Raw genomic sequence first — 27,158 nt, forward strand, 5'->3', positions numbered from 1 at the left:
GATCCTATTCAATCAAGTGATCAGATAGATATTCAAATCTCTACAAGAAAGCTGGGGTACGCACATATGCTATTTTCTTCTAATTACGACCAGATTTTCGATTGGATATCAATCGAAAATTAATCAAAAGGTGATACACATGGAACGATAGTGAGTATTTTGATCAACATTTTCTAGCATGTCTGATCTGCTTCCAAGATCAATTTAGAGTTTGGCATTGGTCAAGTGCGATCAGCAGACTATTTTTTTTTTTTTTTTTGCTCGATTTTCAATAATTTTCTCAATAGAGGGTTGGATCTGAAGTGAAAACTGCATGGTGTGTACCAGGCTTAACCTCTTAACCCTAGCTGTTCAATCTAGTGGCCCCCTATCCCATCCCCTAACACCAGTCCTCATATATTAACAAACCCTAAAGACGGCCATACACCAAGCAATGTTTACTTTTGTTCCTTTAGATCTGATGTAATTATAATGGTGTTAAATAGACCTGCCTTTTCCCCCCCTTAATGCTGATTTTTTTTAAAAGTGAAAGAGTTGATACTTTGCTTTTAAAAACATGATTAGAAAGGTTTTATTATACATAATACATTTTAACACAGTACGGTTTATGTGAATTTGAAGCGTAAAAACAGAAGAAATCAATTAAAAAATTACCGGTAAACCAATTATGTACTACTTCAGAGCCATCAAACTGTCCACAAAAATGTTAATCCCTTTTAAGCAATGCAAATTGCCTGGCTAGGCCATTCTGCTGGTCCTCTACAGCTAATTGACATAGCCCCCAAAAAAGCATGCAGATCAGAAGTGTGACTGGAATTGCCACATGCTTGTTTGAGGTGTGTGAATTAGATACTACTGGTGCATAAAAGGCCGCCTCCACATCCTCGTTATGTCAGTTGTCCTTTAAATGCATATAAATAAACCTTTTATGCTATAAATTTACTGCAAAAATTCTGTATCATTCTATAGGCCAATGTCTGAAAAAATTGGCTGGGCTGGCCTTGTGCAATTAACCATTAGCTTCCATACTGTGACATCTGTACGTCACAGGTTCTCTTTGTACAAGCCAAAAAGAAAAAAAAAATGCATTAAGCAAACAATATAATTATTTCAGCTAGATATAATTTGTTGCTTTGCTATCCTACCAATCTCCCCTCCAGACAGCAAATAAAGCACTGGCAGGTCTACACTTGCCTTCTACACATAAAGACAACCAAGCAGTGTTTTCCATTCACTGGCATGCAAGATCATCCCCCAACCTTTTTACATTACATATCTGTGGAAGAAAGTCTGAAGTAAGGTGCACTAAATCAGCCAGCTACTTCTGATCTACAGGCCATAGTACACTACATCAGCCAGCTACTACTGACCTACAGGCCACAGTACACTACATCAGCCAGCTACTACTGACCTACAGACCACAGTACACTACTTTATCCAGCTACTACTGACCTACAGACCGCAGTACACTGCATCAGCCAGCTACTACTGATCTACAGGCCACAGTACAATACTTCAGCCAGCTACTTCTGATCTACAGGCCATAGTACACTACATCAGCCAGCTACTACTGACCTACAGGCCACAGTACACTACATCAGCCAGCTACTACTGACCTACAGACCACAGTACACTACATCAGCCAGCTACTACTGACCTACAGGCCATAGTACACTACATCAGCCAGCTACTACTGACCTACAGGCCACAGTACACTACATCAGCCAGCTACTACTGACCTACAGGCCATAGTATACTACATCAGCCAGCTACTACTGACCTACAGGCCACAGTACACTACATCAGCCAGCTACTACTGACCTACAGACCACAGTACACTACTTTATCCAGCTACTACTGACCTACAGACCGCAGTACACTGCATCAGCCAGCTACTACTGATCTACAGGCCACAGTACAATACTTCAGCCAGCTACTTCTGATCTACAGGCCATAGTACACTACATCAGCCAGCTACTACTGACCTACAGGCCACAGTACACTACATCAGCCAGCTACTACTGACCTACAGACCACAGTACACTACATCAGCCAGCTACTACTGACCTACAGACCACAGTACACAACATCAGCCAGCTACTACTGACCTGCAGGCCACAGTATACAACATCTGCCAGCTACTACTGACCTACAGACCACAGTACACTACATCAGCCAGCTACTACTGACCTACAGGCCATAGTACACTACTTTATCCAGCTACTACTGACCTACAGACCGCAGTACACTGCAACAGCCAGCTACTACTGATCTACAGGCCACAGTACACTGCATCAGCCAGCTACTACTGACCTACAGGCCACAATACAATACTTCAGCCAGCTACTACAGACCTACAGGCCACAGTACACTACATCAGCAGGCTACTACTGATCTACAGGCCACAGTATACTACATAAACCAGCTACTACTGACCTGCAGGCCACAGTACATTGCATCAGCCAGCTACTACTGACCTGCAGGCCACAGTACACTACATCAGCAGGCTACTACTGATCTACAGGCCACAGTATACTACATAAGCCAGCTACTACTGACCTGCAGGACACAGAACACTACATCAGCCAGCTACTACTGACCTACAGGCCACAGTACACTGCATCAGCCAGCTACTACTGACTTGCAGGCCACAGTACACTACATCAGCCAGCTACTACTGACCTGCAGGCCACAGTATACAACATCTGCCAGCTACTACTGAGCTTCAGACCACAGTACACTACATCAGCCAGCTACTACTGACCTACAGACCACAGTACACTACATCAGCCAGCTACTACTGATCTGCAGGCCACAGTACACTACATCAGCCAGCTACTACTACGGGCCACAGTACACTACATCAGCCAGCTACTACTGACCTGCAGGACACAGTACACTACATCAGCCAGCTACTACTGACCTGCAGGACACAGTACACTAAATCAGCAAGCTACTACTGACCTGCAGGACACAGTACACTACATCAGCCAGAGCTGATGTCTACTCTCACAGCTCCCCTCAAAAGACTTCCAAGTCTTCTAGGCATAATTGTACAGTATTAAAAATCTAAAGGTGGCCATACTACATCAGATTACTAAGAATGCGACCAAATTAAGGCCAAAATTGGTCGCCTATATCAATCGTACATGCTGCAAGATGCCGGGCCGTCTTGATCAGTTGGGTGCATGGCAGTAACTCCCAGCGTTGTTCCCGCAATGTATAAATGTTTATGTAATCTAAATCAGACAGAGCTTTGTCTCTTGGTGGAATCTGCCAATCATCGCTGGATGTATTAGATGTACAGAGGCGCCAACAGGATAAAAGATGCTAAAAAGTTTAAAATATTCGGGTGGCGGTGGTGGGCCGACCACTCCCAAATAGACACGATGCTGTCGTTTGAAATAAAGACAATTTATTCACATACCCCAAGAACAAAGTCGCAACGCGTTTCACGGGCACAATCCCGCTTCATCAGGCATTAAACAAACGGAGTATCACACAGCTAGTGGTCCAATATACGCTTGGCACCCACCTATTTGAGGTGATATTGAACATTATATTATTATCCTATGGATATGAGGTGTACTGACTTGTGCTTTTAAATGTTTTTATCCATATATAGTGTTTATTGTTGCATAATACATTTTGTTTATCTTTTGCATATCATTACATGTGGTGCTATTTTTTGGTCATAGCTTTTCCTAGGTACATACTGTATGTCACTTTGTGACCAAGCACACATTTGCTGACACAGTTGTGCAAAAACTTCCCTTTGTCTCAGTGAAACTTGGGATATCAGTTATGATATCTATGGGAAAATCCGCCAAGCAGAACAATCTTTGTATGGAAACAATAATGAGATCATTCAGGATCGATTGGGCCTATCTGCTTTTCTGGGGGTGTTTTTGCAATACTACGGTGACTAGACGTTCCAGTTTACCTGAGACAGGTCCCGGAATTAGGTCCTCCCATCTCAGGCATGAATATGTCACAGCCGATTTTCCGGTTGGGCCGCCTAACATCCTGGCCTCTGAACTCTGTGGCTGCACAACACCTCTAGACTGCAACACCCCCCGTGCTCTGTGGCCACCTCCTACAAATGTTTCCTACTAACGTCAGCCAATCCCATTCCCTCCAACACATCTTAAAACTCCAGCTGCACTCTGAGCTTATATCGCAGACAGGCAAGATCACAGCTGGGGAGGTAGCTGCCAGCTTGGAATATTGCCTCAGTGTGACAGCAACATCTCCACCAGCAGCTCCTCCTCACACAGCTGCCCCCTGGCTCCTGCACCTTGGGGGCTGCCATGCTATTTCCAGGATCTCTTTCCTGTCAGCTGCCCTTTCTGAGGAACTGAGGTTGATGAGGAATAAAACGGAGTAGGCTTGGAATAGCCGATTGAACTGAACCCATTCATGGTACAATCCCAGATTGTAGCAGTCTGATCAGCGGACTCAAGGCCTGGGACCCACTGGTGGTACCTTGCGATGGATCGCTGCAAGTGGGACCGCTCCCATAGAGTGGTCCCACTTGCAGGCCACCAGCAAATGGTGAGCAAATGGCTAGCGCTGCAAAACTCGATCAATTATTCCATTTGGTCGAATAGTTTTTAAAATTCTTTTTAAGGTGCCACACAAGAACGTTTTTCCAAAAATCTGAAGAAAAGGTTGGTTTATCTAATAGTATTTTCTTATACAACCTACTGTACACTATACAATTTCACAAACAATCACCCAGATTTTCACATTCTTTCCGATCAGATTTTTATCAAAAAACTGGAATAATCGTTTTTTTTCTCGATCAGAAAAAGAGATGATTCTCTTCAATTTTCACTCTATGTGATCGTTTTGGTCAAATAAACCGGCAAAAATCGAACATTTTAATTGTACCGTGTATGGGCACTAATAGGGTACACTCATACGTGTGAGGAGGTACCGGCTATGTGAGCTCATGATGATACTACGCTATACTTAGTTTTGCTTCTAAAGGTATATTTGTAGAAGGTTTGCTTTGTAATATCCCATGTCCACCTCATGACATTGTCCCAACACCCCCCCAGGTTGAGCCCAGAAAGATCTGTAGCAATACGATTTAAATTGATTGAAAATATGATTGTTCACTAAAGGTTGTAATGTTAATGGGCACCATGAAAGGAACCTGAAGTGAGAGGGATACGGAGGCCATATTTATTTCCTTTTAAACAATGCAAATTCCCTGGCTCAGTAAGGTGTCCTTGAACAAGACTCCCTCCCAAGCGCTTTGAGTCCAACAGGAGTAAAGCACTAAACAAAATGTTAGAAATTATCATCATTTCATTTTAACATGCCTATTTCCATCATTGCGCTATTGTTTTTCCATTTTTCCAACAATTCATTTAGTTAGAAAGAGTAATAATAATAAAAAATAAATAAATAAATAAATCACATTTGGCATGCGTTTTCCTTGCTCCTCCACTGACTTGGCCCAAACATCAGAATCGACACCTTTGAAGTGCCTATGCCCAGAAGGCTCCTGGCCGTGGCTGCAGTATGTAGGATGGAAGCATGGAGTGGGACTCTGCTTGTACCTTCCAATTAACCGGTTTCAGTCATAGTCACAAATGGGAGGGCGGCAGAGGGGTGCCGACAGAAAGGAACCTGGTGGAATAAGGGGACCTGTAAGTATCAGGACCCCATAATGCACTGTTGATCTTAGTGACTAGTGACCTAGTGACTTGTGACTTAGTGACTTGTAATAGTTAGTGGGATTACACTCAGACCTGCCCCACTATATTAACCACTTCACTGTGTATACCATACGCCTGGATGGGGATGAGTTCCAACTGCTGTTACGCAGGAGAGGAGGAGCAAGAAGTCATCCTGTCTGTTGGCAGTAAGCTACACATTTTACAAAAACTTTTTTTCTTAAGCTTAAATGGACTATCATGAAAAATAGTAATGAGATGTACATTTCTCCGAAAGTGCAATACACTATAAACAACAGTTTTACAATGTTACTTATAGTAACTAGTAAAAATGACATCTAACAGGTTTTGAACTACTCCATTTCCTCAAAGGGGGTTCTCAGTATTTCATTTATTATGTTTATAAACAAGTGCACTCCCTGGAAAGTATCTATATACCAGGGTTTCCCAACCCATGTGCTCTGGCAGCCTCCAGTATGTGTCGCCGCTTCACTCTTTCTCCCTCGCACGCTGCTCTGCCTCTGCTCTATGTAAAGTTAGAGCAGGGCTTCAAGAAAATGGCCGCCGATGTCTACAACTGCCCTAATTATACAGTAAACACGGAGCGGAGGCAGAGCACAGAGAGACAGATCGGGCGCTGAAGAGAGACGTCAGCACTGGAATCCGTGGAGCTGGTGAGTGATCCACAGCTGCCTGCACATTCTCCTGGGTGCAGCTACACCTGACTTTCTATACTGGGTGCACCTACACCTGATTTTCTATGCTGAAGGCTCCTACACCTGACTTTCTATACTGAGGGGACCTATGCTTGGCTACCTACTATACTGAGGGCACCTACATACCTGTACTGAGGGCACCTACATACCTGTACTGAGGACACCTACATACCTATACTGATGGCACCTACATACCTATACTGAGGACACCTACATACCTATACTGAGGACACCTACATACCTATACTGAGGACACCTACATACCTATACTGAGGACACCTACATACCTATACAGAGGGCACCTACATACCTATACAGAGGGCACCTACATACCTATACAGAGGGCACCTACTTACCTATACAGAGGGCACCTACTTACCTATACAGAGGGCAACTACACCTGACTTCCTATACTGGGGGCACCTATGCTTGGCTACCTATACTGAGGGTACCTACACCTGTCTACCTTTACTAGGGGCACCTATACTTGGCTAACTAAACTACCTATACTGAGTCTAAGGGGGTTTAAGTGTATTTCCTTCCATTTCGTGGTTATTTTTCTATTGTCAATATGTGATTTGTCACGGAGATCTGAAGTATGCCGTGATGTGTCATGACTTCAGAAAGGTTGGGAACCACTGATCTATACAAAGATGCTGTCCAGCCTCCCTACTCATTTACAAACTTTTTCAGCAGCTGTAGTGCTTTTAAACACAAACAAGGCCTTGAGAATACCCCATAAGGAGATGGACTAGTTCAAAATCAGTAAGGTCTATGTACTGTTCTATTACTCACTACTGTAAGCAAGAGCAAATTCAGAAAAAAAAGTAATTCAGAGCACTTTTTACTTTAGGACAAATGTACATCTTATATGTATGCATTTTAAATTTTAGAATGGTTTGTGACAGAGGTCCTTTAAGCAAAATTGCATATATTAATTCATTTTGTACCAAACTACGGCTTTACACCATACTTTCCATAGTTACCAGAATGGGTGCCCATTAGGCAGATTCAATACTAACCACCGCTCCTATAACTACTAACATTTTGGGATCTGACGTTTGTCCCTGTGACAACTGTCATGCGGACAAGAACTAAGAGGAAATCTCAAGTTCTTAAAGACCTAAAGTTTTCCAACAAACTAGCACTGCAAAAAGGTACTTCTACTTTCAGTAACTAAAGTCCCAAACACACATTTTTACTTTCTGTTCACACGTTTGTGCAACATAAAAGTTGTAGTGAAGGCTGCAGTGGCCCCATGTTCTTTAATGGAGAAACACTTGTCATGCAGAATAATGCTGCAGGATGTGAATCTTTTTTTCTGGACATGAATGTGCATGATTATCCCGCATTAGGCAGAAACAGCCCAATGACTGTAATAGACTGTTAAACCCAATGCAAATTTCTTGCACATTCAGTGTCCACAAATCAGACAGAGCAGAAACAGGCTCTGTATTGCTTTGTCTCTTTGCTGGACATCCCTGCACAGGACTGGGGGAGGGACCAACACCGGCAAAGACACCTGCTGGTAGTACAGGGAGTATATGAAAAGGAGGGGAAATGTCTTCTCCCTCAGACACACATCGCCTACAACAAAATAAATACATTTTCGCTGTCCCTTACCCAGAATAGCCATGAGATGCAACACAGCTTAAATTACATAGTAGCTGAAGACCCGGCATTGCTCGGGTATATTTTATTGGTTGTGGTTGGGTCCAGCCACTTTTTTGTAACCTGGACACAATCACTCAATGACCAAGTTTGTGAGCCTTGGGGTCCCTTGGTATCAATAATGTGATAATGGAAGTTTTCACATGGAAATCAAGCAAACAAACTTGATTGACTGTGGTTCTGCCCCTATTTCTGAATTTGAACTCCAGTCACCAAATGAATGACTGTAGCAGGTTTGAGGCCTCTACTTTAAAACTGGGGGGCTCTGCCAACAGTGTAAGAAAGGCAGCAATTTAAATATTCCCCTTGAAAATCAATAGGTAAATTTTGATTGGCTGTTGTAGGCTCCACCCACTTTCTTGAATATTCATATTTCTAGTATATCTAGGATATCTAGTCTAAGAATGACTGCAGTTTACATTTTCCCATTTAAAATGAATGGCTGATATTTGATTGGCTGCTTTATGCCCCACTCACTTTCCCTGATTTTTTTAACCTCTGTCACCAAGTGACCAACTGTGCCAAGTTTGGGGACTCTCACTTTATTACTGTGAGAATGGCAGCATTTTAAATTTTACCATTGATGTGAATGCGTAAAATCTAATTGGCTGTTTGTGCTTCAGTGTACAGGAGGGACGTGAGACCCTCAGAACATATCTTCCCAGGTAGGAAGGGATCTGTATACCAAGTTTCGTTGAAATCGATTAAGGCGTTAGAGTGATGGCGGCATGCACGCATGTACACAGACACATGTTCAAATACACACACACACACACACACACAGTAATATATAACACAGTAATATATACATACATACACACACTAGCAAGAAAAAGTATGTGAACCCTATGGAATTATATGGATTTCTGCACGAATTAAAATGTGATCTGATCTTCATCTAAGTCACAACAATACAAAAATCACTGTCTGCTTAAACAAATACAACACAAATAATTAGATGTTTCCATGTTTTTATTGAACACACCATATAAAAACATTCACAGTGCAGGTAGAAAACGTATGTGAACCCCAAGACTATGGACATCTCCAAAAGCTAATTGGAGTGAGGTGTCAGCCAGCTGGAGTCCAATCAATGAGGTGAGATTGGAGGGTGTTGGTTACAGTTGCCCTGCCCTACATAAAACAAACACCAGTTTTGGGTTTGCTTTTCCCAAGAATATTACCTGATGTGAATGATGCCTCGCACAAAAGAGCTCAGAAGACCTACAATTAAGAATTGTTGATTTGCAGAAAGCTGGAAAGGGTTATAAAAGCACCTCCAAAAGCCTTGCAGTTCATCAGCCCACGGTAAGACAATTAACTGTCTATAAATGGAGAAAGTTCAGCACTGCTGCTACTCTCCCTAGGAGTGACCATCCTGTAAAGGCGACTGCAAGAGCACAGCGCAGAATGCTCAGTGAGGCGAAGAAGAATCCTAGAGTGTCAGCTAAAGCATAGTTCCCCCAACCCTGACCTCAAGGCCCACCAACAGTGCATGTTTTGTGGAAATCCAGAGGTAGTTAATCAGCTCTACTGAGACACTAATTACCTCACCTGTGAATGTTTGTGGTTTCCTGCAAAGCATGCACTGTTGGTGGGCCCTGAGGAGAGGGTTGGGGAGCTCTGAGCTAAAGACTTACAAAAGTCTCTGGCATATGCTAACATCCATGTTAGTAAATCTACTAGACATAAAACACTGAACAAGAATGGAGTTCTGGGAGGATACCACAGAAGAAGCCACTGCTGTCCAAAAAAAACCAAACCACAAAAAAAAAAAAAAAAAAAAAACACATTGCGGCACGTTTAAAGTTTGCAAAAAATATAACCTGGACGTTCCACAGCGGTACTGGCAAAATATTCTGTGGACAGATGAAACCAAAGTTGATTTGTTTGGAAGAAACACAAAACACTGTGTGTAGAGAAAAAGAGTCACAGTACACCCTAATCAAAACCTTATCCCAACTGTGAAGTATGATGGAGGGGGCATCATGTTTTGGGGCTGCTTTGCTGCATCAGGGCCTGAAAGGATTGCCATCATTGGAGGAAAAATTAATTCCAAAGTTTATCAAGACATTTTGCTGGAGAACTTAATGCCATCTGTTCACCAGCAGAAGCTCTGCAGAAGATGGGTGTTGCAACAGGATAATGACTCGAGGCATAGAAGTAAATCAACAACAGAATGGCTTAAACAGAAGAAAACACGCCTTCTGGAGTGGTCCAGTCAGGGTCTTAACCTCAACCCGATTGAGATGCTGTGGCATGACCTCAAGAAAGCGATTTATACCAGACATCCCAAGAATATTGCTGAACTAAAAAACAGTTCTGTAAAAAGGAATGGTCAAGAATTACTCCTGACCATTGTGCATGTCTGATCTGCAACTACAGGAAATGTGTGGTTGAAGTTATTGCTGCCAATACCAAACCAGTTATTAGATCCAAAAAGGTACACATACTTTTTCAACCTGCACTGTGAATGTTTACATGGCGTTTTCAATAAAAACATGGAAACATTTAATTATGTGTGTGGTATAAGGGCCCGTTTCCACTATCGCGAATCTGCATGCGTTTCCTGCATGCAGATTCGCATAGTCAATACAAGTGAATGGGCCTGTTTCCACTTGTCAGTTTTCCTGAGCGTTTTTCTGTGCAGGATTTTTCTGCACGGCAGAGCCCTCAGAATTCGCCTGCGTGTGGAATGCATGCGAATCGCCGCTAATGTATTTAATAGGGAAATCGCCTGCGGCTTTGATGGAGAGGGAGCAGACTGGCCGCGACTGGCTAAAGTTAATGGACCCAATACCGAAGAGGGAAAAGGCTGAGGATGGCGGCGTGGGAGCGATCTGTGCGGATGGGGCTGGAAGAAGCTCCAGGTATGTATAAAACCCTTAAATTAAAGTCAGCTCTGGTTTCCTTTGAAGCAGACCTGGCCTCAGGACTTCATCTCAGTTCTAAAAGATAAACAACAGCATAACCTTTAAAGAAAAGCATTTCTTTGTTACAGCTGATACAAATCCTGCAATAAATCTGCTGTTAGTTAGTCTACTTCCTGCTTTTATGGAAGCAGACATATTGTTAACATCCTGTTTTTTTACAGCCATGGCAGTAGTTGACATAGCTAAGGGATTAAATTACAACTTGTGAATAGTTACAGATGAGGGGAAATTAGACAGGCTAAAGGGGTGCATTTCTATATATTTTTCCTTCTGTAAAGTGCAAGAGTTCAGGTCCACTTTAATCTAGTCGGACTTTAGTTGCAAGCTGCATGTCAGTCTCAGGTGTGTGACCCAGATACCACTGCAGCTAAAGAGATGAGCAGGACTGCTGGGCAACTGGTATGGTTTCAAAGGCAATAATTATGGCAGCCTCCACATCCCTCTAACATCAGGTGTGCGTTAAGAAATTGGCCGTGCAGCCATGGCTCACGTGTCTGAGTATTGTTAAGCTGAGTACACACGTACGATAACGATCGTTCGAAAACGAACGATAACAACAATCGGACCGATAATCGTGCGTTCCAAATTTTCCAACAATCGTTTTTTTTGGACGATAACGACCGTTATCGTTCAATCCGACCGATCCAACCCGGCGGATTTTTTCGAAAGATAATCGTTCAATCGTTGCAGTGTGTACAAAGATCGTCCGATAATGATTATCTGTGGAGTAGTACGCATGTTCTTATTGCCTGTCATAACGTCACTTCCGTTTGCGCACACATTTTTTTATCGTTCGTCGTTCGGTACTTTATACTTATATCGTTCACGTGTCTACACAATCGTTCATTACGAACAATCTTTTCGGTCTAATTTGAATATCGTGTAAACGTCACGAATCGTTCGTAACGAACGATCTTTATCGGACGTGTATACGAACCTTTAGTGTATCTGAGGTGTGCTCACCTACTGCACACACCTGGAGAAGGCTTGAAGCAACAGAAGAAGCCTGCTCTTCCTCATATGGTCTTTATATAAATACATACAGTACTTTCAAGCACCTCATAGTATAACCATTCTGAAATGTATAGCATGGATGTAACAGAATATCAGACAAAGCTCACAAAGAACAGATCTTAGCAGCACTATTTAAAGCAACCATTGTGTTTTCTGGTATCAGAGAGAACAGAGCACACTTCAATCTGCACAAATAGGTTTACTATAGAATAAACAACGCATTTATCATGGCTAGATGATAAACAGGAATACATAAATGGATTGGCAAAAACAAAAGTTACACACACAATAGAAAGTAGAAGGCTCACCTCACGGAGGGATGTTTTCCTACCTCCAGCACAAAAGGAATTTGAAAATGTAGACAAAAAGGGAGGCTTAACAAATCTGCTCTCCTCTGCTATTGGCGCTGCATGCCCTAACCCATCTTCTACAGTCACCTTGGAAACCAGCTAAGCAAATGCTAACCTCATTCAAACATGTCTGCTGTCTGCCAGACGGGTTAAAGGGAAAGAAAGCTTTGCTATATCAAATGTACATGTATGCCAAGTCTCTCTGATGTTACAATGCAATCTAATGTTACATTACACATCTATAACATAAGGCTTTTTGATTTTCATTCACATATAAAGATTCAGTTTTTGCCTATACTTGGAAAATAAAAACTGGATTATGTTAGCCATACATGGGTGGATGGCATAATATGACAAGTGTTCAGTTGGGGATTTGTGACCAATTGTACCATCTCTTCCTCTAGATTTCAGCAGAAGGCACTCACATTGCCCCACACAATGCAGTACGACTTTGTGCACAAAAGGAGATTTTCCGACATATCAGATTTACACTTTGAATTAATAAACTGCCACAACCAATTTACATATGGCAAGGAACCAGGAAACCTATCACTGATATATAATGATTACGTTTGTTTAAAACGGTTTGGGTAAAGGTCATAAACTGAACGAGACTGTCCCAATGCAAATTTGCAAAGAATGCAAAATTGGGAAAAATCAGTAGATGCACCACCCTGTACTACAGATTCTAACCAGATTTGTAGCAGAAATCTCAATGAAATCTATTAAAAAGGTCCATACTCCCGCCCTACAAAAGTTGCCCCCCCCCCCCCCCCCCCCCCCAAAAAAAAAATATATAAAGCCAACATCGCTAGAATGACTTTACCGGCAACAAATACAAACACTTCCAATGGAGTTGCGTGTGCACCAATATTGCAAATAACCAGCTCATTTAAATATCGCCCGCACAATCGGAAGCAACATTATATGCACAACATGCCCGCATTCTATAGAATGATGTAGTTCAAACAACATTGTACACACGTGACCGACTGCACAATGTCTGCCCAACAGAATCGCCAGATTGATCTAGCAAAATGCCTCATATCAGTCACTTGTCATTTGTTTACATTTTAACACATTTTGTCGTGTGATACCGCAAAATCTATCATTCGTTTCAAACAAATTTTGTTGAGTGTGTGTACATTACTCTTTAGGAGAGCTTTTCAGCTGCATCCTTTGCATAGATCAAGTGTGCTTTTTTTCCCTATTAAAATGCAAAAAGGAAGAATAAAAGGATGTAAACACAGGCACCATCTCAGATGTCCATTCAGCTATTCTGTAAGTGGAGACACCACGATAAAGTGCTGTTTGTTTTCTCTTTTGGAAAAGCTTGCAATAAAAAGCGTGAAATAGAAATCAGAACCTCCAATGATGCATTGCATCTGAATAAGGCCTGGAATCCACTACAAAACGCTATCGCTAATCGCAATCGCTTTTGTATGAGCGGTTTGTAAGCGATTTCATGAGCGTTTTTGGGAGCAATTTTAAAAAGTGTAATTAATTTGCCAGCAGTTGTCTAGCGATTAGCGTTTTTAATTCTGATTGGTCCTTTCAATTAATTTTCATTTTGTTACAGTGTGCAGTAATGTAAAAACGCTAGCTAAATCGCTGTGTAGGTTTATGCCAGCGTTTATATACTTTACATTGCAGAAATGAACGCTCAAAAATGCTTTATGTCCTGAGTTTTGCGATTTAGTAATCGCAATCGCTCCAGTGGAATTTGGCCCATCCATTAACATTAGCTGAGTGTTTAGGGAAATCGCTAGCAGTTTGAATCGCTCCCTAAACGCTCAGAAAATCACTCTAGTGTATTCCAGCACTGAGGCCTTTTTTTCCATGGACAGCTGCCAGCTAAACGTGCCATTCAGCTGAAATTACATGCAGCCAAATGGCGGCGCTTGACATGCGTGGGATTAGCAAATGTTTTACCCAGCGGCAAAAAACGGTCTTTTGCAAATCACCCTAAAAGCACTTGTGTAATGATTTCCTATGACAGTGTTCACATGTAATAGTTTTCGCTTTTATTAAAAAAGCAAAACGCGCTACATGTAGCATTTTCTGAGCACGTTGGCTCAATGGAAGGTATAGGGAAATCACAAAGCGCTTGAAAAAGTGCGTTGTATAGCGATTTCCCAAACGGTTTTATGAATAAATACATCGTGTTTATTCATTTTCGGGTTAAAAAGTTCACTTCTTGACTAACGTCAGGAAGTGAAAAAAAATCATCGCTGAGCAAAAGCGCTTAGAAGTGCTTTTGTAAGCGAAAAGCGCTGTAAAAACAAAAAACAAAACAAAAAAAAATCACAGTATAAATCGCTCAGCGCTTGCAATAGTGCTGGCGATTTTATAATGTGAACAAGGCCTTAGGTTGTGTCTAAGCAGGCGAACTCCATGGGTGGGCCGTCTGTGCCTAATGCTGGGCATACACGGCTTGATCGATTCTCGGCTCGATTCTCTCATCTGCCGCTCATTTTTCATATCTTTTTGCATTGTCCTCATTGTTTTCGAGCGGCGAAACGATCGGGCAGGAGATCGGACGTGTCAGAATTTATCTATCGAGCCATCTAAATGGCTCAGAATGGAGCCGTGTATTCCCAGCATAATGCTAGGTAGCAAGCACCCAGCCAGTGGACAGTTGATAGGTAGAAAATTCAGAGCCTTCAGCTACTCTCGGAAAAAAGGCCGAAGAGTGTTCTCCCAGTGGAACTTAGGGGATGGGGGAAGTGTGTGGAGGGGTAAGATGTGGTAACCTCATACTCAGCTCAGCAAGCTTACTGGTCTGGATAGCTCAGGCGACAGTTCGGGGTCCAGTGCTGTACACTAGCAATGTCTGTTGCTATGTAGGAGGAGAAACAGAGAACCTGGAAAGGAGAAGCAAGAGACTGTGGAACTTGTAGGAAAGATGCAGGACATTCACCGAATTTAGCTCACTGTACTAAGATCTGCAATTTCACAGAAACTGTTGCTCAGATACGGCGCGCGTGTGTGTTGTAAAATGGAAACCCGAGCAGATAAATCTTTGAAGTGGTTGTTAAAGCTCCCATCCACATGGCCTGAACACAAGATAAAAAGTATCATACATATACTGGATTTACGGAATATAAAATATCATCCACATACAGACGGTATGTAAAGCCAAATGAGCTGATTACCAAACTGGAAGGAGTATGTGGAATAAGATTAAAGGTTCCAAAGCAAGCCCCAGGGACTTCCACAGGCCCCCTGGAGAGAGACTAGTTACATGCAGGTCCATGGCAGCTCCTCTGCAACTGATAAGATGCTCCTTGAAGTCTTATAGTATTAAGTGAATGAAAAAGAGGATAATCTGTAATGCTGAATGCTGCTGAGAGATCTAAGAGGGTGGAAATTGAATAGAAGCCAAGGAAGCTAACAGCATGAAGACAGTTAAGAGCAGCTTTATAGCATTCAGTAGCACTGATGGGGCAGGTACTGAAAATATAGGTTTATACAGACTAATCAGAAATATATGATAACATTGCCTAACTTTCAAAAATTCATTAAGTTTAAAATTATTATGATATTTGTATAGCGCTGACATCTCCTGCAGTGCTTTTACAAAGTATACACGGTAGTCATATCAATAACTGTCCCTCAGAGGGGCACACAATCTACTCCCCAACATAGTCATTGTAGTCTAGGGCCAATCTTTATGGGAGAGCCAATTAACTTATCTGTATGTTTTTAAAGGCTCATACACACATCAGACTATAGTCTTTGGAAAATGAAAGATCACAGACCAATCTTACCACCCTTCATGTAGTATGAGAGCCATACCTTCACAGTCTATTCTATGGAGCTGAACTCCACATCAGAAAAAAAATCTTTGCAAGATGCTGCACACACAGATGCTGTACAGACACAAAAGATCAGTATCTGCAAAGGATCTGTTCCTGTCAAAAATCCATTCCTGCAAATTGCAATGATAGTCTATGAGATCTGCAGATCATCATACACACATGATTTAACTGGCATTCATCTGAAGATCAAGCAATCATCTGCAGATCTGAAAATCCATCCTGGTGGATCTGATCTGCAGATGAATGTCAGTTAAATCATGTGTGTATGATGATCTGCAGATCTCATAGACTATCATTGCAATTTGCAGGAATGGATTTTTGGCAGGAACAGATCTTTTGCAGATACTGATCTTTTGTGTCTGTACAGCATCTGTGTGTGCAGCATCTTGCAAAGATTTTTTTCTGATGTGGAGTTCAGCTCCATAGAAAAGACTGTGTAGAGTATGGCTCTCCTACTACATGAAGGGTGGTAAGATTGGTCTGTGAGCTTTCATTTTCCAAAGACTATAGTCTGATGTGTGTATGCACCTTTAGGATGTGGGAGGTAAACAGAGTGGCCGGAGGAAACCCACACAGACACGGGAGGACATACAAACTCTGTGCCCTGTTTGGTATTCGAACCGGGTACCCAGTACTGCAATTCAAGAGTGCTATCGACTAAGCCATCAATATACTGTAATACCTTAGACCAGTGATGGCTAACCTTGGCACTTCAGCTGTGATAAAACTACAAATCCCATCATGCCTCTGCCTCCCCGAGTTATGCTTAGAGCTGTCAGAGTATTGCAATGGCTCATGGGACTTGTAGTTCCACTACAGCTGGAGTGCCAAGGTTAGCCATCAATGCCTTAAGCTACATACTCACGGGGGACAATTGTCCCCCGTCGCATGCGTGCACGTGAACAGGGAGCGACAGCTCCCTGCCAGCGACAGCTGTCCACACGTCTCGCCAGAAAGGCAGAGACGCGTCGGAAGCTGTTTGTGAATGGAGCATCCCCCGGCCGGATGAAGTTGCGGTGACAGCTGTAGCCGGCGATTAAACATGTTCAATCGCCTGGCGACAGCTCCGACGGGCGACGGTTCGGGGCACGCGCGTAATACACAAGGACGACCTGTCGCCGCAACACGCGCGTGCCACGTGGTTGCGGCGACGCCCGTACCCCGTGTGTATGGGCCTTTAGACTGTCATCCTGTGACAACTGCTTCCAGAGCACATAGCCACTACCCAACCTCAATCACTTCCTCCCTCTGTTACAACAAGCAGGGTACAGGCAGGAGGCAAGCATGGTAACAGACTAGCTGCTGACCACTCACAGCTACTCTCACCATCTCACCATCTCACTATCAATGGGTAGACTGAGAGGCTTAGATGGTTTCCAGACTTCTGACATTGGCACAAAAAGACTGGACTGCAAACCTCAGGTAATAATAATAATAATAAATAATTTCTAATGACCAGTGCTTGCAACCATTTTCCATTGATTCCTATGAACACCAAAATCACAAGTAAGCACCACCAAAATGCCTGCAGTGCTAGTAGTATGAACAGTCCTCATGAAAAACAAGAGTTCCCAATGTGCAGCACAATGTCCTGGCATTTTACTATATCTATAATGCACTACTATAAGCCAGAAACACGTGCAGTGTGAACTAGCCCTAATAGAGTGAGGCCCAGTGCACATTGAGCGGTTTTAGCAGGGATCCGCCAGCCGCATCCGCCAGTGAAAACACTTGGCTAATGTATTTCAATGAGATGGTGCACACCAGCGGTTTGAGGTTTTTTCCAACCCGCAAACGTGCCTCCTGCTGCACGTTTGCAGTTTTCAGAAGCGTTTCGTCCTCAATGTAAAGTATAGGAAAATCGCAAACCGCTGTGGAACACGCTACATCAGAGCGGTTTTCCAGGCGTTTTTGCTACAGAAGCTGTTCAGTAACAGCTTTTACTGTAACAATATTTGTAATCTGCTACACAAAAACGCTCTCAAAAACGCTAGGCATATTTAGAAAAAGTCTCTAAACATGCCTAGAATCGTTCTGAAATGAGCTCCAAAAACCGCTAACGTTTTGACGATCTGTTAGCGGTTTTGGTGTGCACTGGGCCTAAAGCAGTGCAAAGGCTGTTTATCAGTACAATGATCATACTTGTTTCAGCTGAGAAGTTCAAAAGGTAAAAAAAGCCAAAAGGAACCACATTAGAGCAAAGGAACTAGTACTTTTACAAGTTGGTTAGCAATGGCATGTTTCTATATTACAATGAGTACTTTAAAGCATTCCTGTGTAGCGCATAATAAGCATACTTCCCACTATATATACACAGTCCAGTGGTGTCAAACTCAATCATGTGAGGGTCCAAAATATATAATATATAGACAGTCTAATGCTGGGAATAGATGGTACGTTTCTGGGGAAAGATCGAGCCATTAAATGGCTCGATTGATAAATTCCGACATGTCGGATCACCCGCCGGATCGATTCCGCGTGCAGGACAATGGGAAAAGAAAGGAAAAGGAGCAGAAGATTACAGAAGCGCCCGCAGGGACGAGCGGGAATCGATCCAGGCGCGCGCGGGGACGAGCGGGCGGCAGAATCGAGCGGTACAAACGTACCATCTATTCCCAGCATAAGGGCTTGTTCACACTACAAGAGCTTTTAAAGCGATAGTGATTTTGAAAAGCTCTTGCTAATGCAATGCTATGGGAGATTTTTTCAAAGTCACATCGCTCCAGTGAGAACACACCCAAAGGATAACATGAGTAAGAGATTGTAAAGTCACAAAGAGCTTAGAAAAGCTCTAATAGTGTGAACAAGCCCTTAATGTGCGCTAAATTGTTTACGAAGATTCAACATTTATTGGAAAATCCCAAACTAAGTGATGTACTTATACTGACCGTGAGGGGCCTGCTCCGCCCCTCCACCTTCTGCAGAGTAGTGCAGTGGAGCAATTACTTTCACACCTCTAGCACTGCTTCAAGCCTCCTCTGATCTTCCCAATAGCCAAATGCTCTATGCAGCATACCTCTGGTTCCTGAGGCATGTCATGTGATCAAGAGAGGGAAGTATGGAAGCGCAGAGCATTTGACAGCCAGGAAGAACAGAAGAGATAACAGATCACTGGAGCAGGCAAACATTACACTGCAGTATTCTGCTATGTGGGGTGATTGGGGTGTACAATTTTCTGTTTGACACCTCTGCAGTAGACTGATCTTCATCAGTGTCCCAAAGGCACTAGCACTAATGGAAGTCTAGGCATACCTGTACCCCTCCTCATATTAGACAGATCTCTGTCCCTCTGTCCATGGAACTAGAGCACACCTCTCTATACGCAAGGAATTGATGTATAATGGGTGAAAAGAAATTAGAGCCAATGAAGAACAACTGCCAATAACAATCTATCACATTTTGGAAAACCTATTAAATCTTCCAATTTCACCCCAAAAGCTAACTTGAAATCAAATTGTAAGTCCACACGCACGCACGCACGCACGCACGCACACACACACGTAAGATAAGCATTGCAATGGCAGCCTCCATGTTGAAAGGCTAAATCTAATTATTCTATATCAGGCATGGGCAAACTTGGCCCTCCAGCTGTTAAGGAACTACGAATCCCACAATGCATTTGCCTTTATGAGTCATGACTGTGGCTGTCAGACTCCTGCAATACATTGTGGGACTTGTAGTTCCTCAACAGCTGGAGGGCCAAGTTTGCCCATGCCTGTTCTATATGGTGCCAGGGGATGGTGAATGAGAAGTATACTAAATATACAGTACTTATAAGGGAAAAACAAAATATCTGATAAGACTAACCAATCAAAAAACATTTTTCATAGAAGGAAATAATCTATAAAGGACAACTGTAGTGAGAAGATTACGGAGGCTGCAATATTTATTGCCTGTTAAAACAATGCCAGTTGATTGGCAACCCTGCTGATCTATTTGGCTGCAGAAGTGTCTGAATAACACCTGAAACCAGCATGCAGCTAATCTTGTCAGCTCTGACAATAATGTCAGAAATCCCTGACCTGCTGCATGCTTGTTCAGAGTCTATTGCTAAAAGTAGAGGCAGAGGCTCAGCAGGATAGCCAGGAAACTGGTATTGCTTATAAGGAAATGAAAATGCCAGCCGCCATCTCTCTCTCTTCAGTTGTCCTTTAACTGATGAGACGTCCTGTGAAGCCAGAATCCTCCCCACTAATAATCAGTGTGAAACAGGGTGAGGCCTTCGCCTCTTTCCCTTTTGGCACATTTCAGGGCTGAAAATTTTCAGCAACCATTGACTGATACACTATAACTAGTGAAGGTGTGAAGCATCAAAACTATAAAAAGAAGCATCCCACAAGCAGAAGAACTGCACACCTGCTACTGTAATTATAGTGGGAAATGCCTATTTAAGTATTTTTTTTGCTCAACACTCCAGATTTTTTTTTTTCTTTTTTGCTTTAAAGGAATACTGTAGGGGGTCGGGGGGAAAATGAGTTTAACTTACCCAGGGCTTCTAATGGTCCCCCGTAGACATCCTGTGCCCGCGCAGCCACTCACCGATGCTCTGGCCCCGCCTCCAGTTCACTTCTGGAATTTCAGACTTTAAAGTCTGAAAACCTCTGCACCTGTGTTGCCGTGTCCTCGCTCCCGCTGATGTCACCAGGAGTGTACTGCACAGGCCCAGTGTGGTCTGTGCCTGCGCAGTACACTCCTGGTGACATCAGCGGGAGCGAGGACACGGCAACGCAGGTACAGTGGTTTTCAGACTTTAAAGTCTGAAATTCCAGAAGTGACCCGGATGCGGGGCCGGAGCATCGGTGAGTGACTTTGCAGGTACAGGATGTCTGCTGGGGACCATTAGAAGCCACGGGTAAGTTCAACTCATTTTCCTCCGACCCCCCCCTACAGTATCCCTTTAACTCTTGGAATGTTGCTTTGTACATTTACCTTGCTTGCTCCTCTATGGTGGTTTTATGGCCCATACTCACGGGCTACAATTGTCGCCTCAACAACAACCGCGTGCGTGTTGCGGTGACAGGTCGCCCGTGAGTATGCGGCGTTGCACGGGCGCGCACCCCGAACTGTCGCTCGTCGCTGATGTTGCCGGGCGATTGAACCGCTCAATCGCCTGGCGACAGTCGCCGCCGCAACTGTCGCTAGTCCGCGTGAGTACGCGGACTAGCGACAGCAACAAGATAAGTAATACATTGGGCTTCCGGCGGGGGGAGGAGCAACAGCGACAGCTTCCGTCGCATCAGTTGCCTGGTCCCTCCGCCGTGTGTATGCGGAGGGACATGGCGACGAGCTGTCGCCGGCCTGTCGCGCACACGCTCACATGTGCTGGCGACAGACCAGAAAGTTGCCCGTGAGTATGGGCCATTAGATAAAAGCCATGGCAGAAGTTGCTTAGCTTTATTTATCCAAGCACTGCTTTCACCAAACTCAAGCAGGAGGCTGGCGAGGGGCAGCTGAGAATCTAGCAGGTTTATAGCGGCCTCCTGGCGAGCATTGGCCGAGGGCATTGTTCTCCCCACTCAAACCGCCAGCTCCACGCCACTCTATTATGCGCTGCTCCCTCAGCCCTCCTCCCCCCTTTCTAGTAACAGAACATTTTGCTAGCACAGAGGCCAGTAGCGCATTTAGGCAGCCTTGGCCTCAAACTGTTGTCCAAGTACAAGGCTATAAGCTACATACACACGCTAGATTAAACTCGCTCATATGGCAAATGAAGACTGCAGCCTCTGATCCCCCTTGACAAGCAATCCGCCTAGGCCCTAGTGGATCGACTCAACCAAGGGAATTGTTCTTACTTCTCAACTTTCTTGTTATGTTGGTCTATCTCCTTCCTAGCAACGGGTTGCATGGCTAGCCTGGAGGAGGTAAGAGCGTGAGGCTTTACTGTCAAAACCAGTAAGATGACAAGAAGGGGGCTGCAATGACACACACACACACACACACACACACCCACACACACACCTAATCTAAGGGAAAAAAATGCAAACTAACAGGCATATCCGCAGCTGGACCCTAAAAATGCCCTATTAAATGCAATTACTAAAAATAAAAAAATACAAATCACAAAATAAAAAACAAACAAAAGGTTCAATTATATATTAAAATGAACCAGGCAGCCTTTGTTTAGTAAAATGATGCACTTGAACTCATGGGATCTTTGTAACCATTCCTTAGATTGAGGGTACACCAAAACGCATTTCAAAACAATGTTCAAAAAGCAAAACTGTGAAAAGCCTGAGAGTGCCATTCTCTGATTCTTAGGCAAAATACAATGTCAGGGCTGGAACCCACAGGAGCGCTTTTGGCAGAGTTTTGGCAGTGCTGCGATACGCTAGCACTTTGCCAAAACGCTGGGCTAATGTTAATGGATGGGGCAACTTCCACAGGAGCGTTTGCGTTTCCCAGAAACGCAAAACGCATGACCTGCAGCATTTTGGGAGCGTTAGCGCTTCAATGTAAAGTATTGAAACGCTAGCGGAAACGCTCAGCAAAACCTAAACTGAGCTGTTTTGCTAGCGTTTTGCGGTTCAGCACACTGTAACAAAATGAAAAATAATTCACAGGACCAATCAGGATAAAAACGCGAAACGCAAAACGCTACGCAACCGCTGAGCAAACAAATACAATTTGCAAAACACGACCGAAAACGTGCATGAATCCGCTTGCAAACCGCTCAGACAAAACGCTAGCGGTAGCGTTTCGCGTTTGCTGATTTCAGTGGGTTCCAGGCCTCAGAGAAAGGATGATTATCACAGAACTTCAGGCTCCATTTTACCTGAAGAAGGCTTCTAAATTCTTCCTTGCTTCAGCTTTTCATTTTAATCCTGTGCTTCCAGGATACAGATGTATCAAATGTGTTACATTATTGCAATGGAATATAATGTGTTACATTATTGCAATAGCCAGTGTTTTTACAGCTGGGCTGGCGTTAGAATGGATTATGGGCTATAATTAGGCCGGCTCACATTGGCATGAAAAACAATCCAATGTGAAACGGATCCATTTTATCAATAGGATCTGTTCATATTGCTCCAGACTGCAAGTTTGCAGTGACGGACACGTTGCATTGACTGCATACTAATGCAATGGATCTAAGGCTCCCTGCACACTGCAAATCCGTTTTCCGATTCCGATTCCGATTCCGTTTCCGATTTTCCTTGAATACATTCAACAGAAAAACAGATCAAAAAACGCAGCATGCAGTTAAGATTAAAAATCGGAATCGGATGTAAAAACAGATTAAAAAGCGGAATCGGAATCTGAAATGCATGCAGTGTGCAAGAGGCCTAATACTGATGCCCACTGAACAGTTTTTAATCCTTGCATTGTGAACCGGGCTTTAAAGAGACACTGAAGCGAAAAAAAAATATGATATATTTTAATTGGTTTAATAGTACAGATATTTACTAGAACATTCGTAGCAAAGAAAATATTCTCATATTTTTATTTTAAGTTATATAGTTTTTTTTATAACATTGCATCATTCTCAGCATTTTAAATGATTATACAGAGCAGGCCAGTGAACTATTGACTTGTCCTCTGCAGAGAAAAAAAATACAGTGACTGACAGTTGAGATAACAAGCTTCAGAAGACAGGGCTCTCTGTGACTTTGAAAGTCGTGGAGCTGAATGGCTCTTTTGTATAGATAACAACTGGAGTTTAAAGTGAACCTTAAGCCAAGTAAAAAAAAAAAATGAGTTTTACTCACCTGGGGCTTCCCTCAGCCCCCTGCAGCTGTCCAGTGCCCTTGCAGCCTCGCTCCAATCCTCCTGGACCCGCCGGCAACCACTTCCGGTTTCGCCGTCAGGACCCGACAGGCTGGGAACGCGAGTGATTTGTCGCGTTCCCAGCCACAATAGCTCCCTCTATGTTGCTATAGCAGCCCTCTATAGGTCCAGGAGGATACGAGCGAAGCTGCGAGGGCACCGCACAGCTGCAGGGGGCTGCGGGAAACCCCAGGTGAGTAAAACTCATTTTTTTTTTATTTGGCTTAAGTGCCTCTTTAACTCTTCCTGTACTGGAAACAATATCAGCCTTATGTCTCTGCTCCTAATGTTTTATTTCTTAGCTGTACTACACATACAAATCATATCATAATTTTATTTTCGCTTCAGTGCTAAAAATGAAACTAAAGGTACCCATACATCTAGTGATGATGGGCAGATTCGACCAAGAGACAAATCTCTCTCTGATATAATCTGATTAAAGAGAGACCTCTCAAGTGCCCATACACCGCAGGCCAATTCCCGATCAATTTCAGCATTAAATCTCGGCAATCGGCCAAGTCCACCGTCTCGCCACTGGCCCCTAGTGTATAATAGTAGTGAACCACCCCCGCCCTAGTGTGTGCATTTAAACCTTACCTGTCCTATGTCGTGCACCCAGCGGTGCCCATCCGTCTTCCGCTTCCTGTTTCCCTATCTACACTTCACATGGCTCCGGCAGTTAGCACGTGACGTCACACACGGGCCAAACACCAGCTCCGTGTGAGGCGCAAATGGAGGAAGAAGTAGAAGACAGATGGGCACCACATGGTGGGCAACATAGGACAGGTAATGTTAATAGGTACACATGGCGGCACATTTACACACTAGGAGGAGCAGCACCGGGGGTTTTGTCACTCGTCCTGATAAGCTCGCCGTTACCGCCAACCATGGCTGCCCGACATCTTGCAGCATGTCTGATCGATACATGCAACCAATTTCGGCTCGAAAATTGGTTGCATCGTCGATCAGGCATGCTCTTGATGGCACAGATTTACATACGATTCGATAATCATCCAATTAGTTGGTCGATCGGAAGAGATGTACTGACAATTAATACATATATCTGCACATTAGCAGTAGTATAAAGCAAGCAAACCCCAGGATCCCTGCAGCTGCTAGGGAGATTTGTTAAGGGTAAGGCCACATCATTTTTTCTCTTTGGTGTCTAGTACACGATTTTAATAAGTAAACTTGATTTGTTGTTTAATAAAAGTATTGAATTTCTGTCATTGGTGGTGCAAACTTTTTCCAGGATTTCTTGTTCTTTCTTTGGTTATAATTAATTACATGCTACCCCTGTGGAGAAATGTCATTATGCCTAATACTAGAGGTTCTTAAGAATTCACTGTCTGTCACATGGTAGCTCAAGAGATCCCCCAATATTAATTACACATGATTTAATGAAAACACATGTTTTCTGAAAAGGTCTTGTGTGCTTATGCACCAGTGTAGAACAGGATCAAAGGATTAGGGTTAGACACTATAGCTGTAGTGCTAGGCCTAATTTACACTTTGCAGGTGTTTAAAGGTCACTTAATATGCTCTCATGTGAAAGCCCCATTGATGGCAATGTGCCACTACACATAAGAGGCGTAATCAGGGCATTATGTTTGATGGCAAGTGCCACACACCATATAGTGTTTATCTAGAAAAACAACAGCAAAAAAAAAAAAAAAAAAACACTAGGTCAGAAGCATATTAAATAAAACCACACAAAATGAGACATAAAGAAAAAAATAAATGTTGGGAGGGCGATACAACAAGTCTATCCTTAGTGGTGTCCCACTACACCAATTAGCAGGGCTGGATTTACCATAAGGCATGTGCCTACAGGGCAGGCGCCTGCTGATGAAAAGACTGCTCACTCCCCTCCCTTCTTCTCTATGCAGAGCCCTGATGAGAGTGTAAATGAGAGGTTACTCACCCTGCTCTCTGCATTCCACTAACAAGATCTCCCTTTAGTCAGGGGCACCTCTAGCTACTTAACCCTCCTGGCGGTAACCCCGAACGTAGTAAGCCGCGCAGGAGGATTTCTCAGGCCCTGCTGGGCCGATTTGCATAATTTTATTTTTTGCTACACGCGGCTAGCACTTTGCTAGCTGCGTGTGCACTCTGATCGCCGCCACTACCCGCCGATTTGCCGCGCCGCCCCCCCCCCAGACCCCATGCGCTGCCAATCAGTGCCAGGCAGCGCTGAGAGGTGGATCGGGACTCCCTTTGACGTCACGACGTCGATGACATCATCCCGCCCATCGCCATGGCGACCGGGGAAGCCCTGATGGAAATCCCGTTCAGAACGGGATTTCCGGACGGGCTTGATCGCCGGAGGCGATCGAAGAGGGTGGGAGGATGCCGCTGCACAGCGGCTGTCATGTAGCGAGCCCAGGCTCGCTACATGATTTAAAAAAAAAAAAATTAAAAACCTGCTGCGCTGCCCCCTGGCGGTTTTTAATAGGCCGCCAGGAGGGTTAAAGGAGTGATCAGGCTTTCCGTAGTAAAATAAGGGCTACTTACCCAGGGCTTCGTCCAGCCCCAAGCTCCCAGCATGCCCCTTGCCGCAGCTCTTCCAGCAGACGTTCGCCGCCCCTCCCTCCCGGTCCGCGGTGATGGCGTCAGGCTGACCTGCAGAACTACTGCACCTGCGCAGTATGCTCCGGTCCATGTGGCTGTGATTGACAGCGCCGCTCGCGCAGGCGCTGTACAGGCGGCGGACAGCTGCGGTGAGGGACATGCTGGGAGCTTGGGACTGGACGAAGCCCCGGGTAAGTAGCCCTTAGTTTACTACCAAATGCCTGATAACTCCTTTAATACTGCTGTTCCTCTAGCTAACTAATACTTGAAAGCACCTCTAGCTACTTAATATTGACGGTACCTCTGGCTACCTAATACTAAGGAACACTCGTAGCTATCTATGATGGGAAAGGAACGAAGAAGTGACAGATGGGACAGCCAGCACACTTGAGGTGCAGTTTGGCGGGGTGGTTGTTGGTTCATAGAGAGTGAAATCTAAGGTGCCAGGCCATTCGTGCCTATAAGCTCTTGCGAGGTAAATCTGGGCCTGCCAATTAGTCACATAGAATTTTTACAAGGATATAAGATCAAAAAAGTAGAGCTAGAACTTAGAATAGTCTTTTATCTTTAATCTTCAAAACTGTGAAAAACTGACAAGAAAAGTTTTAGGCCCAGTGCAAACCAAAACCGC

The 27,158-nt window shown here is 43.8% G+C and overlaps 1 protein-coding gene across 7 annotated transcripts in view; it reads right to left on the reverse strand.

The window, feature by feature from the left end:
- MAP7D2 (MAP7 domain containing 2) overlaps positions 1-27,158 on the reverse strand; it is a 179,033-nt gene that overhangs the window by 121,280 nt on the left and 30,595 nt on the right. The window contains exon 1 of one of the 7 annotated variants that reach the window (XM_068269999.1): positions 12,330-12,349. The exons of the other annotated variants lie outside the window; for them this stretch is intronic. The gene's annotated coding sequence lies outside the window, so the exon portion shown is untranslated. Of the gene's footprint in view, positions 1-12,329; positions 12,350-27,158 lie in introns of those variants that run through there. 7 annotated transcript variants of the gene reach the window in all.

Source organism: Hyperolius riggenbachi, chromosome 2, assembly GCF_040937935.1.
Source record: "Hyperolius riggenbachi isolate aHypRig1 chromosome 2, aHypRig1.pri, whole genome shotgun sequence".
Lineage (NCBI taxonomy): Eukaryota > Metazoa > Chordata > Amphibia > Anura > Hyperoliidae > Hyperolius > Hyperolius riggenbachi.